Source organism: Clarias gariepinus, chromosome 19, assembly GCF_024256425.1.
Source record: "Clarias gariepinus isolate MV-2021 ecotype Netherlands chromosome 19, CGAR_prim_01v2, whole genome shotgun sequence".
Classification (NCBI taxonomy): domain Eukaryota; kingdom Metazoa; phylum Chordata; class Actinopteri; order Siluriformes; family Clariidae; genus Clarias; species Clarias gariepinus.
The window spans coordinates 4,936,500-4,951,284 of record NC_071118.1 but is presented as its reverse complement, the minus strand read 5'-3'; the positions used below and the strand labels follow the sequence as shown (position 1 = coordinate 4,951,284).

At 39.2% G+C, this 14,785-nt stretch overlaps 9 non-coding genes across 9 annotated transcripts; all 9 read right to left on the bottom strand.

Moving 5' to 3' along the window:
• Nucleotides 1-15: 15 nt before the first annotated feature.
• On the bottom strand, nt 16-88 carry trnav-cac (transfer RNA valine (anticodon CAC)). Its single transcript has one exon. It is a non-coding gene; the product is annotated as a tRNA-Val (tRNA).
• Nucleotides 89-1,179: 1,091 nt separating this feature from the next.
• trnav-aac (transfer RNA valine (anticodon AAC)) lies at nt 1,180-1,252 on the bottom strand. Its single transcript has one exon. It is a non-coding gene; the product is annotated as a tRNA-Val (tRNA).
• Nucleotides 1,253-1,667: 415 nt separating this feature from the next.
• On the bottom strand, nt 1,668-1,740 carry trnav-aac (transfer RNA valine (anticodon AAC)). The gene has a single exon. It is a non-coding gene; the product is annotated as a tRNA-Val (tRNA).
• A 2,371-nt stretch (nt 1,741-4,111) lies between these two features.
• Nucleotides 4,112-4,184, bottom strand: trnav-cac (transfer RNA valine (anticodon CAC)). The gene has a single exon. It is a non-coding gene; the product is annotated as a tRNA-Val (tRNA).
• Nucleotides 4,185-5,008: 824 nt separating this feature from the next.
• trnav-aac (transfer RNA valine (anticodon AAC)) lies at nt 5,009-5,081 on the bottom strand. The gene has a single exon. It is a non-coding gene; the product is annotated as a tRNA-Val (tRNA).
• A 1,589-nt stretch (nt 5,082-6,670) lies between these two features.
• trnav-aac (transfer RNA valine (anticodon AAC)) lies at nt 6,671-6,743 on the bottom strand. The gene has a single exon. It is a non-coding gene; the product is annotated as a tRNA-Val (tRNA).
• Nucleotides 6,744-8,757: 2,014 nt separating this feature from the next.
• On the bottom strand, nt 8,758-8,830 carry trnav-cac (transfer RNA valine (anticodon CAC)). The gene has a single exon. It is a non-coding gene; the product is annotated as a tRNA-Val (tRNA).
• Nucleotides 8,831-9,210: 380 nt separating this feature from the next.
• On the bottom strand, nt 9,211-9,283 carry trnav-cac (transfer RNA valine (anticodon CAC)). The gene has a single exon. It is a non-coding gene; the product is annotated as a tRNA-Val (tRNA).
• Nucleotides 9,284-10,042: 759 nt separating this feature from the next.
• On the bottom strand, nt 10,043-10,115 carry trnav-aac (transfer RNA valine (anticodon AAC)). The gene has a single exon. It is a non-coding gene; the product is annotated as a tRNA-Val (tRNA).
• Between the last annotated feature and the right edge of the window lie 4,670 nt (nt 10,116-14,785).

The window sequence follows — 14,785 nt, the reverse complement described above, 5'->3', positions numbered from 1 at the left end:
ATATAAACTAAAAGTTGTTTCCGCCCGGTTTCGAACCGGGGACCTTTCGCGTGTGAGGCGAACGTGATAACCACTACACTACGGAAACCTTATGTATAGGGTTGATAATAGTCACCACTGAATGATGAGAAGGCATCTGTTCAGGGTCAGATAAAGAAAATCAGCCTTGTATGTGGGGAACACTATGTACAGTGTGTAGAATATGTTGGCAGTGACATTTGTGTATATAATAGAAGGGCTAGGAGAGAGAAATCACCTTTCCTCATGCTGCAACTGTTTTCTGTATGAGACTGGTCCTTCTGCAAAAATTAATCAACGCTTGTTACTTTGCTCTTACCTAGTGAATAATTTACTTGCCCTTATACTTTTTCCACCAGACACGTGCAGAAGGATAGACAGTGTGCCCCTTTCCATGTTTGTTATATGTGCAACAACAAGCAGAGGTAGTGGTAAACGTCTAATGACATATGAGGGTAAAACTTTGTGAAATATCGAGAATTTTGGAGCAGTGTGTGTTTTGTGAGAACAAAAAGAAGGATTCGTCCATGGTAAGAAGAGAAAAGCTCCTTTTTATTCTCTCTTTCTCTCTATTGGCCTTGCAGGAGCAGACACACTTCCCTGACTGCACCCGAGAGAAAAGGCTGGCCTTGGATCGTTGCTTTCTGTAGATAGAGTGCAGGACAGTGAGATTAAGTGCCCTCGGTTGGTTACGCCGGTCTCCGTAAAGCCTGAATAAGAACATGGGTTTACCATATTGTTCCCATGTTGTTACCATGCATTTGTTCTATGCATATTTGCACACACAGCACAGTATATTTCAATTTGTACAGTATATTTCTATTTTTGTACATCATATTTTTATTTTTAGTTCTATTTTTCCTAGCACATTTCTATTTTTATTTTTAGTTCTATTTTTCCTAGTTTAATTTACTTTTTTATTTAATTTCTATCGTATTTCTTTTATTCATATTTATTTCTTATTTGTAAACTTTAATTCTCTTCTAGGGTCAATGGCAGTCGTATAATGCATTTCACTACATTTCGTACTGTGTATGTTTGTGTATGTGACAAATAAAATTTGAATTTGAATTTAAATCTGGTCCATCTTACTGTTACTTCTCCACCGAAACTACAAGCATTTCGGTTAATTGGTAATGGAAAACGTTTTGCTTTAAAACATGTTTCCGCCCGGTTTCGAACCGGGGACCTTTCGCGTGTTAGGCGAACGTGATAACCACTACACTACGGAAACTGGATGGCTGCTGCATTTGTTTAAGTTAAGTTAAGTTCTTTTTTCATATAGCTGAAGGTACTGTATTTAGTGTCATAAGTAGAAATAAGTATTAAGGGTGAACCTAACGCGCGTTCTTAAGAAAATATATTTGAGATCACTGCGGTACCCCCAGAAAACGCTAGATGGAGACACATTTGAAGACATATTCACCTGTGGAATTTAAAGGTTTTATTATAAATGACCAACCATTATAGTACAGTACTGGTTGTCATTGAAAAATATTTTGAATCATTGATAAATTTTCCCATATAGCTTGTAGAAGCTTTAAATCTTGCCAGCTGAATTGTAGAAAGACAAGGCCGAGGATAGAAACAAACTGGCCATTGTCACAACCGAATGATAATGGGGAAGACAAATGTCTTGGTTTAAAACATGTTTCCGCCCGGTTTCGAACCGGGGACCTTTCGCGTGTTAGGCGAACGTGATAACCACTACACTACGGAAACAAGCTGGCTGCAGTTTCTCATTCGTTAAGGTTAAAAGTAAGTTACCTTTTTCTTTTTTCTATAGCTTAAGGTTCCACAGTTCCACATTAGATATGTTTGTACACAATACTGGTGTAATAAAGCACAGGCAGTATCATATTAAATACCCACTGAACTTTAGTAGTACCATGGTATTCACCAAAGTGTTGTATATTATACTTAGGAGGGAACCATGACAGGTAAAATGGCATTGCAAAAGTTACTGTGTAAAGATTACTATTACTATCGTGATAGCTCCCATGTATCTGAGGGATTTTCATGGCAGTGTCAGGCCTTTGCCAGCATTACAGATAATGTGAGTTTGTTTAATTTGTGTAGAAGGAAATATAGACAGGTAGAATTGGATAGTGCGGACAGTAAAAGTACCTGTGCTGATATTTAAACTTCATAATCCTTGTTATCCGCTTAGCAAAAAATAACAGAAGCAAAAATAGAAATAAATATAGCATTATTTTGCATTATTATATTGCACTTAAAATATAATCTGTATACTGATATTGCACTTGAAATGTAGTATAAGTGAATAGACAATAATATTGCACGAATGTACTGATAAGATATTGCACTTGGACTTGGAACTTATCTTAAGTTGTGGGAACAGTAGTGTCCGAAAGTATTATTGAGCATTAACTACTGACAGTCCCTATCCCTTAGTGAAAGCGTTACTGAGATGAGTTATATAGTTTAATGGCCGTTGGAAGAAAAGATCTCCTGTGGCGCTTTGTAGAACACCTGGTCATGATCAGTCTCTGGCTGAAATTGCTTCTTTGGTAGGAGAGAACACTGTGTAGCGGGTGAGGAGAATTGTTCAAGATTGTGTGTATTTTGGACAGAATCCTCCTCCTTGCCACAACATCAACAGAGTCCAGCTTCATGCCCAGGACAGATCCAGCCCTTTAATGACCTTGGCCAGTCTGTTTTTATCTGCTGCTTTCATGTTGCAGCCCCAACAGACCACAGCATAGAAAACGACACTCGCCACAACAGATTTATAAAACATCCGAAGAATGGTATTGCAGATGTTGAAAGACCTGAGTTTTCTCAGAAAGTACAACCGGCTTTGTCCTTTCTTGTAGAGCGCCAATATGTTAATTGACCAGTCCAGTTTGTTATCCAGATGCACTCCCAGGTATTTATACTCAGACACAATGTCCACTGTCTCTCCCTGGACAGATAATGGAGTCACAGGGGTTCCCCTTTTCCTTAATTAAACAAAATATTTTTTCTTTGTAACAGGTAAAATGCAGGTTTTTCTTAAGGAACCACTTCAAGATCCGACTGATACAGCCCCAACTAATAAAAGATAATCCATTTCTTCAGGACAGGTCTGCACTCATGAAGGAGCAACACGTCAGACAAAACACCCTCACCGTGGTCAGTCAGAAAGGAGGGAATGTTTCAGGGTTCTGCAACTTTTTCTGTCACCACCACAGTGATGGATGAAGATAAAGAGCTGGAGAGAGCGATACTGAGTCTCTCTCCTTCCAAACCGTCTGTGCACAGATGTGAGTTAACATGTATTTTAAATTAAAAAGAGATCAGTATGCCTATCATGAAATGTGCATGCCTATGTAGTCTTTATTTCATTTTCCATGTTTCTTTCAGCTATTGCTTCTGCTGCTGCTTCTGCTACGGCGCCAACGACATCGACTGCCAGAGAAGGTACAAGCATCAGGACCTGAAAGAGCTGTCTAACCAAAAGTCCTTCTGTGCTGGGACCATGAATTGTTTTCCCAAACTGAGTCTTCACTTAAATCTTTTCTTCTCAACCCAAACAGCTGACTTGTACACATAGGTTACCCTGGAATGGCAGGGAAGTAGATTACTGACCTGCAAAGGTATTTTCTTTGTACAAGGATCTATATAATCATTTAGAAGGAATTATCAGGGCATGGAGAAGAAGATGACCTGGAGAGAATTTCAGGATTTTACATTTAATCAGATGAAAAGACAAAGTGGGAAAAGACAAAAAAGAGAATGTAAGAAAGGGGGAAACTGACAGTGGTTTTTTTAGTGTGTATTCTTTTGTTCTTCTTGTTCTTTATAGTTTTTTATAAATAAATAAGAAACACACATTTTCTAAACATCTGGATTTTACCTCCGACTCACCATATCCGTGTCCCAACATATCTGAGCAGCGTTTAACATTTAAAAGTATAAAATAATCCTGCAAAATCTGTTCCTGAGGGATTAACTTTTGTCCAAAGGATTTTTATTTTGTTATGAGCGTACTCTTAATCCATTTCAAAATTACATTCCTCGTTTTTTCAGGAGTTGCGAATGCTCAATTCTGGACATGGTGAAGCTTACTCGGTTAAAATAAACTAAAAGTTGTTTCCGCCCGGTTTTGAACCGGGGACCTGTCACGTGTGAGGCAAACGTGATAACCACTACACTACGGAAACTACATGTCTAAGAGGGCTAGGCTATTTCTTTACAGTCTGAACTGTAACTGTAATTATCAGTGGTGGCTGATAATAGTCACCACTGAATGATGAGAAGGCATCTGTTCAGGGTCAGATAAAGAAAATCAGCCTTGTATGTGGGGAACACTATGTACAGTGTGAAGATTATGTTGGCAGTGACATTTGTGTATATAATAGAAGGGCTAGGAGAGAGAAATCACCTTTCCTCATGCTGCAACTGTTTTCTGTATGAGACTGGTCCTTCTGCAAAAAATAATAAACGCTTGTTACTTTGCTCTTACCTAGTGAATAATTTACTTGCCCTTATACTTTTTCCACCAGACACGTGCAGAAACATAGAAGGATAGAGAGTGTGCCCCTTTTCATGTTTGTTATATGTGCAACAACAAGCAGAGGTAGTGGTAAACGTCTAATGACATATGAGGGTAAAACTTTGTGAAATATCGAGAATTTTGTAGCAGTGTGTGTTTTGTGAGAACAAAAAGAAGGATTCGTCCATGGTAAGAAGAGAAAAGCTCCTTTTCATTCTCTCTTTTGGCCTTGCAGGAGCTGACACACTTCCCTGACTGCACCCGAGAGAAAAGGCTGGCCTTGGATCGTTGCTTTCTGTAGATAGAGTGCAGGACAGTGAGATTAAGTGCCCTCAGTTGGTTGTGCTGGTCTCTGTAAAGCCTGAATAAGAACATGGGTTTACCATATAAATCTGGTCCATCTCACTGTTACTTCTCCACTGAAACTACAAGCATTTCGAATAAATTGCTTCGTGACAATCCTGGACACGGAAAACGTCTTTCTTTAAAACATGTTTCCGCCCGGTTTCGAACCGGGGACCTTTCGCGTGTTAGGCGAACGTGATAACCACTACACTACGGAAACTGGCTGGCTGCTGCATTTGTTTAAGGTAAGTTAAGTTCTTTTTTTCATATAGCTGAAGGTACTGTATTTAGTGTCATAAGTAAAAACTAGAGAGGTACATTTCCTGAAGAAAATGTGAGTGGTGCTTGCCGTGGCGAAACTCTGACCCTCCATATCTCTACGACAATGGGATCTTGATAGCAACATGCTAATATAGCTAGCATCAAGCTAGCACCATGCTAATCAGCTAAACATCATGCTAATTACACTAGCATGATGCTAGGACCATTCTATACATGTGATTAGCGAAAATTAGCATAATGCTAGCGACATGCTAATAGCGTTAGCATCATGCTAGCGATGTGCTGATGAAATTAGCATAAAGCTAGAAACATGCTAATTTTGTTAGCATCATGCTAGCAAAATGCTTATCGCGTTAGCATCATGCTAACAGCATGCTAATGAGGGTGCTAGGGGGCGTGGCTCATGAGCATGATGATAAATGCAAAAGAGTGTCTCTACGACAGTCAGATCCACAGTTAAATCAATGTTAAGTCTGTAGGTGGTTAATTGCCCCCTGCGGGGACAATTAACCACCCACCCCTTAGAAAAGCCACAGCACCCCGTTCCCGAAGATGGGCCGCACGGTTTGACACCTCACTCATGGGACTCAGTCAAAGTTGGTCTCAATGTTAAGTCTGTGGGTGGTTAATTGCCCCCTGCGGGGGCAATTAACCACCCACCCCTTTAAACAGTCAGAGCACCCTACTCCCGAATAAGCCGCACGGTTTGACACCTCATTCATGGGTCTACGACGAACGGTGCGGCACTAGTAATTTTTTAAAATTCCCATTATAAGTCAATGGGCAAAGTCGCCAAAATCCCCATTCAAATTCTATGGGGCAACTTTGGGGACCTCTCTTGCCCCGGGGGTCGAACTTATTCCCCTGTGCGGGGTATCATCTGACACAGGCTGCAATCCTCTTCAAATGTGGTAAATCTGACGTTTCTACAAATTTCACTCTCTGCGCTACAATCCGTCAAAGTTGGCCTCAATGTTAAGTCTATGGGATTTTTTGGCCGGTTAATTGCCCCCTGCGGGGGCAATTAACCGCCCACCCCTTATAAAAGTCATAGCACCCCATTCCCGTATAAGCCGCACGATTTGACACCTCACTCATGGGTCTATGACAAACGGTGCGGGACTAGTTACGCGCCAAACTTTTGTACGGAAGAATTTTGCAAGATAACAATAGTGATGCTTTGCAAGCACCACTAATAAGTATTAAGGGTGAACCTAAAGCGCGTTCTTGAGAAAATATATTTGAGATCACTGCGGTACCCCCAGAAAACGCTAGATGGAGACACATTTAAAGACCTGTTTCACCTGTGGAATTTAAAGGTTTTATTATAAATGACCAACCATTATAGTACAGTACTGGTTGTCATTGAAAAATATTTTGAATCATTGATATATTTTCCCATGTAGCTTGTAAAAGCTTTAAACCTTGCCAGCTGAATTGTAGAAACACAAGGTCGAGGATAGAAACAATATGGGACTTGTCACAACTGAATGATAATGGGGAAGACAAATGTCTTGGTTTAAAACGTGTTTCCGCCCGGTTTCGAACCGGGGACCTTTCGCGTGTTAGGCGAACGTGATAACCACTACACTACGGAAACCAGCTGGCTGCAGGTTCTTATTTGTTGAAGTTAAAAGTAAGTTACCTTTTTCTTTTTTCTATAGCTTAAGGTTCCACAGTTCCACATTAGATATGTTTGTACACAATACTGGTGTAATATAGCACAGGCAGTATCATATTAAATACCCACTGACCTTTAGTAGTACCATGGTATTCACCAAAGTGTTGTATATTATACTTAGGAGGGAACCATGACAGGTAAAATGGCATTGCAAAAGTTACTGTGTAAACATTACTATTACTATCGTGATAGCTCCCATGTATCTGAGGGATTTTCATGGCAGTGTCAGATAATGTGAGTTTGTTTAATTTGTGTATTAGGAAATATAGACAGTTAGAATTAGATAGTGCAGACAGTAAAAGTACCGGTGCTGATATTTAAACTTCATAATCCTTGTTATCCGCTTAGCAAAAAATAACAGAAGCAAAAATAGAAATAAATATAGCATTATTTTGCATTATTATATTGCACTTAAAATATAATCTGTATACTGATATTGCACTTGAAATGTAGTATAAGTGAATAGAAAATAATATTGCACAAATGTACTGATAAGATATTGCACTTGGACTTGGACTTGGAACTTATCTTAAGTTGTGGAAACAGTAGTGTCCGAAAGTATTATTGAGCATTAACTACTGACAGTCCCTATCCCTTAGTGAAAGCGTTACTGAGATGAGTTATACAGGTCCTTCTCAGAAAATTTGCATATTGTGATAAAGTTCATTATTTTCTGTAATGTACTGACAAACATTAGACTTTCATATATTTCAGATTCATTACACACAACTGGCCTGGGGTAGCTCAGTGGTTTTGAGTGACTACAGTTCGGAAGATCCCAGGTTCAAACCCCACAACCACCAAGTTGCCACTGTTGGGCCCTTGAGTAAGGCCCTTAATCCTCAACTGCTCAGATGTGTAATGAGATAAAAATGTAAGTTGCTCTGGATAAGAGCGTCTGCATACCGCCCCAACCGTTCTACTGATGATGCCATCTCTCACCTCCTCCACACATCACTCACTCACCTGGACGCTAGGAAAGGGAATTATGTGAAAATGTTCTTCATCGACTACAGCTCTGCATTTAATACCATAATTCCCTCCACACTCACCACCAAGCTGGAGCACCTGGGACTCAGCTCATCTATGTGCCAGTGGATCTCCAACTTCCTAACTGGCAGACCACAGGCAGTAAGGATGGGCGGTCATGTCTCAGCCTCCCTCACTCTCAGCACTGGAGCACCCCAGGGCTGTGTTCTGAGCCCCCTGCCAGAGAAGGTACAAGCATCAGGACCTGAAAGAGCTGTCTAACCAAAAGTCCTTCTGTGCTGGGACCATGAATTGTTTTCCCAAACTGAATCTTCACTTAAATCTTTTCTTCTCAACCCAAACAGCTGACTTGTACACATAGGTTACCCTGGAATGGCAGGGAAGTAGATTACTGACCTGCAAAGGTATTTTCTTTGTACAAGGATCTATATAATCATTTAGAAGGAATTATCTGGGCATGGAGAAGGAGATGACCTGGAGAGAGTTTCAGGATTTTACATTTAATCAGATGAAAAGACAAAGTGGGAAAAGAGAGAAAAGATAATGTAAGAAAGGGGGAAACTGACAGTGTTTTTTCTGGTGTGTATTCTTTTGTTCTTCTTGTTCTTTATAGTTTTTTATAAATAATGCTGCCCTTTCTCAAAAAAAAAAAAAAATCAATTAAACATGTCCACTCATCTGATTGTTTATATTATTATTTTTTTGTATCCATATGTATATTTATCTCTTTTATCTTTCTGTTGAAATCTGTAAGACACTCTGGTGGCCCCAATAATTCGTAGCTGGACTGTGGGAGGAAATCGTTGTAGGAAACCCACCAAACACAGGTGAACATCTAAACAAACTCCATGCACACAGAGACAGGAATCGAACCCAGACACCGTGCTGCCAATGCTCAAATCTGGACATGGGAAATCTCTCTTGTTTAAAACACACTTAAAGTTGTTTCCGCCCGGTTTCGAACCGGGGACCTTTCGCGTGTGAGGCGAACGTGATAACCACTACACTACGGAAACTCTATGACTTAACCTCCTAAGTATAACCCTAAGTACATATGTATAATGTATAATATTTCTTAATAAAACGTTATTTTTATTAGATTTTTTTGTTATAATAATTATAACATTGTGTATGTGTCCTTAAACTTTATGTCCACCCTGTCATTTTTTGGGAAACTGTCCCTTTAAGAATCTGGTCGATGTAATCAGTAACATCACCATCGTTTTGTCTTTCGTCAGTGGAGGTTGAACCCACATTGCATTTATTATTGACACTTATTTCTAATTTTTCAATTCTTCCGCGGTGACAGAAATGAATCTGATTCTACAGGGACTTCTGTTTATTAACTTTGTGACAATGCTTAATTCGACATGGAAAGTCTTTAACTTTAAAAACCTGTTTCCGCCCGGTTTCGAACCGGGGACCTTTCGCGTGTGAGGCGAACGTGATAACCACTACACTACGGAAACTTCATGACTTACATACTGAGTATATTTAGTGTTAACCTAAAGTAAAAATAAATCTGGTTGGCATGCTGGTGTAGTGGTGAGCACTGTCGCCTTGCACGATTCCCAGCCAGACTCGGTTCCCGTCTCTGTGTGGATGTTCTCCCCGTGCTTGGTCGGTTTCCTCCGGGTACGCCGGTCCCCTTCCACAGTCCAAAGACATGTAGATTGGGTTAATTGGTGTTCTCAAATTGGCCATAGTGTATGTGCCCTGTGATGGATTGGCACCCTGTCCAGGGTGTACCCCGCCTCGTGCCCTAAGTGTCCTGGATAGGCTCAAGGCCCCCGCAACCCTGAATACAGGATTAAGCGGTTATAGGTGATGAGTGAGTGAGTGAGTAAGAAAAATAAGTCTTAAGAGCGTGTTCTTGAGCACGTTAATTTAAGATCACTGCAGTTCCCCCAGAAAACGCAAGATGGAGACACTTTTAAACACCTGTTCGATCCCATTTACATTACGTTTTCATTGCACTTTATTATGTCGCAAAATATTGACGTTCCGAAGGTTTAATTATAAATGACCAAACATTAAGACACATCTCAGTAAAGTTATAAGCCTGTTTTTTGAAACATGTCCCTTTTTTTTAAATATTTTCTTTGATTGGGTTTATATGAATTTGTCATGTCCCACTTAAAGTAACTAGATGCATTAAATAGTTAATTTACACAAAACTAAAATACTTTTTACGTTTTTATTATCAACTAATTCTTTAATAAAAAGTCTGTTTCCGCCCGGTCTCGAACCGGGGACCTTTCGCGTGTTAGGCGAACGTGATAACCACTACACTACGGAAACTGAGTGAGAGAGGCCCCATGATGTTAACATAAAAGTAAAGAAGTCTTGCGCGCGGTCCTAAGGGGTAGCAAATGTTAACTAAGTAAATTGTTTTTAAAAAACATCATCTCACTCTATTACCTTTGCACGCATGTCTCAGACAATTTTAGACACCCCTGATACTTCCACAGCCAGTAGGAGGAGGGAAATCGATTTTCCGGATGATCAGGAAAATATGTTTCTCATACTTCAATTTAAAAGACAGTGTTTTTAAAAACATTCTGTGCATTGTGCCCCATGTACACATGCCTCTGAGGCAATTTCAGACATCCCTGATACTTCCACAGCCAGTAGGAAGGGGGAAACGGATTTTCCTGATGCCCACGAAAATGTGTTCCCCATATATCAATTTAAAACACAGTGCTTTTGAAATATTATTTCATTGTGTGTGTATCTATATGTGTATATATACAGACATGTATATAGCCTATTGTATGGTTGTGTGTTGGGGGTATCTACTCAAAAGACTTAGGTACAATGTTATCTGTAGTACAAATGTTATACAGTAGGGCAAAAAAAGTATTAAGTCAGCCAACAATTGTGCAAGTTCTTCCACTTTAAAAGATGAGAGAGGCCTGTAGTTTCCATTATAGGTATACCTCAACCATGAGAGGCAAAATAGGGGGAAAAAATCCCAAAAATCACATTGTAGGATTTTTAATGAATTAATTGGTAAATTCCTCTGTAAAATAATTATTTGGTCGATAACTAAATTTCATCTCAATACTTATACACTCCTTGTCAGTGGCGGACTGGGACAATAATTCAGGCCGGGAATTTGACTCCACTCCCAGGCCACCTCTGCTGCTGCAGTCACCACCACCCTATTCATGTAATCTACTGGACTGATAAACTTGTAGGCTAACCCTATTATTGTAACAGGTAGACTACCAGATGCAATATAAATGAATAAAAAAATAGCCCTTAACAACTCACTAGGAATACACCATTTATACTACCAAACCAATGACAAATAGAAAATTGGCTTTTTAAAAGAGATAATAAGAGACACATTCACATGTTGAAATATTTACATTTTATGTATTTTCAGTGCTCAACTCTAGTATATCAAATGCATCAGAAACACAAACACAAATAAACTTAACAAAACCTATGACAGCGTAAGTAACAGATACCAATGTTTACTTTATTATGGCACTATGTGGAACAGACCAGTAAGAGTAAACAGTAAGTAATTAGCACTACTAGTACACCAGTAGGCGTTTGAATTGGGTGATACTTAAAAAAAAAAATCTAAATCCTTAGACTGTGGACAGGCAAAATAATCAAAAGAGATATAAAGGCTTTCACTGTCTCCTTAATCTTTCCCTGAATCCTTCTCTCTCTCACTCTGCACATCTAGTTGCTTTGCAATATGAAATAAGCGTGTTCAATAATCTGTATTTATAATTGTGCAGCCATCAGTTGTATGTCCCCAAAATCACAGTCCTACTACTGATCTTATAAATCATAAAAAAGCACATGTTTAAAAAGTATAGTCTGCTGCCTGCATGTTTAGTTTTGCTTATCTTTAACTTTACCTGAAGGTCCCTGCTCTGACTCAAACGCTGAACTGTCCACCACCTCTAGCTCAACAGCAGGAGCATTTACAGCACTAGTGCTACTGCTGCTTCCTTCGTCACCTTTTCAGACGAAACGAGACTTGACACAGCACAGCAGCACTTACATATTGTTGCTCGTTTGTTGGTTTAGTTTTATCGATTGTGATGATCTAAGTGATTTGGATGAAAGTGTTCGTCTGCCAAATTATTATAAATATAATGTAGATGTAATCTTGACCGACCTGTTCCCTTACTGGCGAACATGGCTGGGATTTTGCAGCAGCTTGCTGCGTCTGCGGCCAGGGCTTTTTTTTTTTTTTTTATACGCTGACTCTCTGCTCCTCCTTTGCGTTTACGCTCCATTTTTTGAACGATTTAGTCAGATATACCCTGTCTCTGGATATAGCCAGATATTAGGCAGTGCGTCGCTGACGTTGGGTCATGTGATGTGGGAGTGTAATTTTCCCTCCTGATCTTCTAATCTTCCCCTCCCTTTCCATTGCCTGATTCGTAGATTGAGAGATCCGTCAATTAATTCGTAGTTATACACCAGCCTATCACATGCCAGGCTGATCGTCTGCACAGCGGCAGCCGGCAGGCCAGAACGACCGTCAGGCCACCGGGAAATGTCCCGGTGCTCCCGATGGCCAGTCCGCCCCTGCTCCTTGTTGGCAATGACAGAAGTCAAACGTTTTCTGTTAGTCTTCATAAGGTTTTCACACACTGTTGCTGCTTTGGCCCATTCCTCCATGCAGATCCCCTCTGAGCAGTGATGTTTTGGGGGAACACGGACTTTCAACTCACTTTAAAGATATTCCATGGGGTTGAGATCTGGAGAGTGGCTAGGCCAAAAATTAAAGAAATTTAAAAAAAAATTATGGAAGTGTGTAAGTGTGAGAAAAATGTGTCTAGATAATAATGAGATCAATGAATGAATGATGAATAAAATGTCTCTGATGAGCAAGCCAAGGGTGCCAGCGACAGTGGCAAGGAAAAACTCCCTGAGATGGCAATAGGAAGAAACCTTGGGAGGAACCAGACTCAATCAGGGAACCCATGCTTATTTGGGTGATATTAAATAGAAATTATATAACATCATGTGTGTTATGCAGCTGAAGGTTAATATAACAAAAGTTCTTTAAATTAACATGAAGTCCAGTTCAGCAGAGGGATGAGTCAGCAGATGCAAAGGGCAGATGGGGTCTGGATCACTGGAAGCACAGGAGCAGTATGTGTAGCTCCAACCATCATGAAGCAGAATTTAGCTGGAGCTGGTCCTTTTCTGGATGCCTCAGGATTCTCGCAGGGTTGGAATTTGTCTACTGAAGCTGGCACCATCTCAGATGCCTCGGGATGGGTAGAAAAATAAAAAAGGGATGGAAAAAATTAGTGTAGTTGCCATTCAGAATTTACTGGAGTATGAGTTTATGGCATGAATGGCCATTAAGGAGATGCGTCTTGAGTCTACTTTTAAACTGGGAAACTGTGTCTGAGCCCCGAACATTGTCTGGAAAGCTATTTCAAAGCTTTGGAGCTAAATATGGAAATGTCCTACCCCCTTTTGAAATTCTGGGAACTACCAGATGTCCGGAGTTTTGTGATCTTAAGGAACGTGGTGGATTGTAGCGTATCAGAAGACTGGCTAGATATGTGGGAGCTAAACCATTTAAAGCCTTGTATGTAAGTAGTACTATTTTGTAAACAATTATAAACTGAACAGGGATGATAACATTGGGGTTGTATGATCATATTTTCTGGATCTAGTGAGAACCCTGGCGGCCGCATTTTGGACTAACTGAAGCTTGTTTTCTGAGGATGCAGGACAACCTCCTGCTCCTAAGCTTGGCAATATTTCTAAAATGAAAAAAAGGCTGTTTTTGTGATATTTGAATGAATGTGAATCCAAAGGTAGTAGACAAAATATACATTTCATTATGTGACCTGTGTAATAATAATAATAATAATAATAATAATCGTAGTAGTGGGCACATTTTGGCAAATTTTAACTGTCAGCTTCTCATTTTCTGGCACAACAACTAAGTGGTTCGTCTGTTATTTATACTTGTTTTTGTTTATTGTATAAAAATAAGCTCCCTCTCTTCCATAAACATTTCCATTAGACCCCTTTTTTTGCATTGTGTTGCTTTAAATCCAAAGTTAATAGCCATTGTGTTAATATAATATAATATAAAATATAATAATATATAATAATAATAATAATAATAATAATAATAATAATAATAATAATAATTGTAGTAGCAGTAGGCACATTGTGGCAAATTTTAACTGCCAGCTTTTTATTTTCTGGCACAACAATTTTTTTTCCAGTAGCTGAAGGTCAGATGGTCTGTTTAGACTGGTAAGTGAAAATAAGTTTTGAGACTGCTCCTTCAGCGCATTCTTAAGAAAATGAAATTGAGATCACTCCAGTTCCCCCAGAAAACCCGCAATTTTAGGACCAGGCGAGTTTCCCAGGCCATTGTTAGCACTTTGGTATTGGGTCAATCTGGACTCACATCAGACCACGTAACTTTTTTCCTAATAAACTTTTTTTTTTATTTGTCTCACTTACAAGTGGTGTTTTTCTGTAATTACATTAATAATATTAACGTATATTTTCTCACTTCCATCATATTGTGTTTGTAGTTTGAGGTTGTCAAGCTTAACATTTACACCCTGTCATAGTAAACTATTAAAGAATATATATACATATACAGTATATATATAAAAAAAAAACCTTTTCAGAAATTCAATATACATGCAATAAACAGTACACAATCAAATTTAACAATGAATCACTTTGCTAACTGATTGTCTATCTTGACCTTTTTATTAACTAAAATATGTTGTTGAGAAAAGAGATAATATGGGGATAACATGTACAAGCTATAATCACTTTGTGATGAAAATGTATTTTACATTGAATTTTGTTGATGACACAGTGGACATTTTTTGTGATTTGCTTGTACATTGTCCACATTCAATTTATTTACAAAAATGCAGCCTAAAGTCTACTTAATACATTTGATATAAAGTTACAGTGCCTTGCAAAAGTGTCCATACCCCTTG